This window comes from Mesitornis unicolor, unplaced genomic scaffold (genome assembly GCF_000695765.1).
Source record: "Mesitornis unicolor isolate BGI_N332 unplaced genomic scaffold, ASM69576v1 scaffold8661, whole genome shotgun sequence".
NCBI lineage: Eukaryota > Metazoa > Chordata > Aves > Mesitornithiformes > Mesitornithidae > Mesitornis > Mesitornis unicolor.
Window position 1 is genome coordinate 1 of NW_010164429.1, and position 2,048 is coordinate 2,048.

Here is a 2,048-nt window from a genome sequence, read left to right on the forward strand (position 1 = left end):
TGAACACAATATTCCAAATGCGGATGGAATAAATGTGGATTCTGGACATGTTTATATACCCAAGTTGTTTCCATGTTAAAAGTTGTTCAAGCCTAAAACTTGCTGAAGATAATGACTGCTACAGTGGAGTGAGCAGGAAAAGTTTATACTAGCAGCATCTTTAAGGATCTGATGTATGAATGAGGGAGATCGTAGCACCACGACTTGGAATCTGAAAGGAGAAAGGGCCATTGCTGACCTTTCCTGCTGTCTAATTGGGGAAAACACTGTCCAGGTATCACTGACAAATGATATTAGTCTGCAGAATGGTAAGGGTCTTGTCACTTTGGAAATGAGCCCAATCTTAGTTGGGAGGGGGAAGCTTAATTTTGGGAGGGGGAAGTTTCTAAATGTATAAATAAATACAGAAAAATACATACAAAAATGTGGGGACTGGTCCTGTGAAATAGTTACAAGGTGGAAAAGTGCTTTTAATGTTGGTGGATTCTAAGAAATTTGGAGAGTTTGCAAGGATTTTGGCAGGCAGGGTTAAATTTGAAATGTCTTGGCAACTTGAGTTGGTGTCTTTTTTTAAATTAAACGAATTGGACAAAAAGGAAGAGGTGCTTATCTAGTTGTCTTTGGTAAGTGGAAATTGTACTGCATTTAAAAGGTGTAATTAACAGCACAACTAGATGAAGAGTACTGTAAACTCAGTTTGGAGGTTTGCAGGAAAATGTTTTAAAGCTACTCTGTTGCATAGGTCTGCCATGCCATATTGCTGTGAAGCTGCCAAATAATATCTGGAATCCAATTAAAAGTATGACCTTGGAGACATAGGAGGCAATTCTTCCTCTTGTCAACAGCAAATAAATGAGTACTGTTTTCAGTTTTGGCCAATGCGGTTTACTTGTGGTACAGACTGAGAGAGCCCAGACCAAGTCCAAAATAAATCAGGACTTTTATGCTTAAAGTTAGGGTCTAAGTTTGATAAATGGTTATTTGGTCCAGAGAAGAAGATTGAGTGGCTGCAGAGTGGAAGAGACTGTACTGTTCTTCTTGTTTGGCAGTAGAATAAGAATTAACCACATTAAACTCTAGTAAGGAAGAAAAGCTAGTCCAATGTAAGAATAAATCAATAGTGAAACAGACAATGGAGTTTGATTATAGAAATTTGGGCATTAAAAGTTGTATGAATTTGCGTCGCTTCCTAAATAGGTTGTGTACTGTTATATGTTGAAACTTAACTGTTGAAGGAAGCTTAGGAGGTCATCTAGGTTCTCTTTCTAAGCTTTAATTTACTGGGGAGGGTGGGAATTTCCCACTCACTGAATCACTTCTCTTAATTCCAGGATAATGGTGATGGTTTCGTATAAGAGAAGTAGTGAGCTGATTTGGTTTTGCAGGAAGCGCCTTGATGAAGAATGTACCTCCCTCTTCATTAATAGGTGAAGATGGGAAAGGTGATGAAATTTCTAGCAGGCAGCTTTCTTGGGATACTCTGCAGAGCTTGTTTTCTGACTGATCAAACTTTAGTTTCCAGCTTTTGACTGGTGGAGCCTGAGCCTTGTGTACTCTTGCAGTCTGAATGATGTACAGGAGAGAGTAGTAAGCAATATGGTTTTAGTTCCTCAAAATTTTTATTTATAACAAACTTGTTTGAATAAAATACTAAGATTCTCCTGATTCTCAATCTCATTCCAATGTATTACCTGAAAGTGCAACTCCTTACTGCCTGTGATTTTCAGAGTCCATAGTTTTATTTTCCAACTAATCTGAACTGCAAACTATTTGAGTAATGTTTAAGTGGCACAGAGGAATGTTAGTACCTGTTGCTTGAAGTCCTGTATAGGATAAGCTGGATGCCTTTTTTGTGGAGGGTTTGTAATCTGAACAGACCAGAGAAATACAGAGTAGGTTAAAAAGTGTGTGTCTCGGAGTAATCTCAGTGATGGTGACAAAACAAATCATAGATGTGTGTGTATGATGGTTTTTCTGTTTGTTTTTTTTTATGGGGTAGTAAAATGGAAGAGAGAATGTGATAGGAGTGAGGTGTGAGCAGAAGAGGA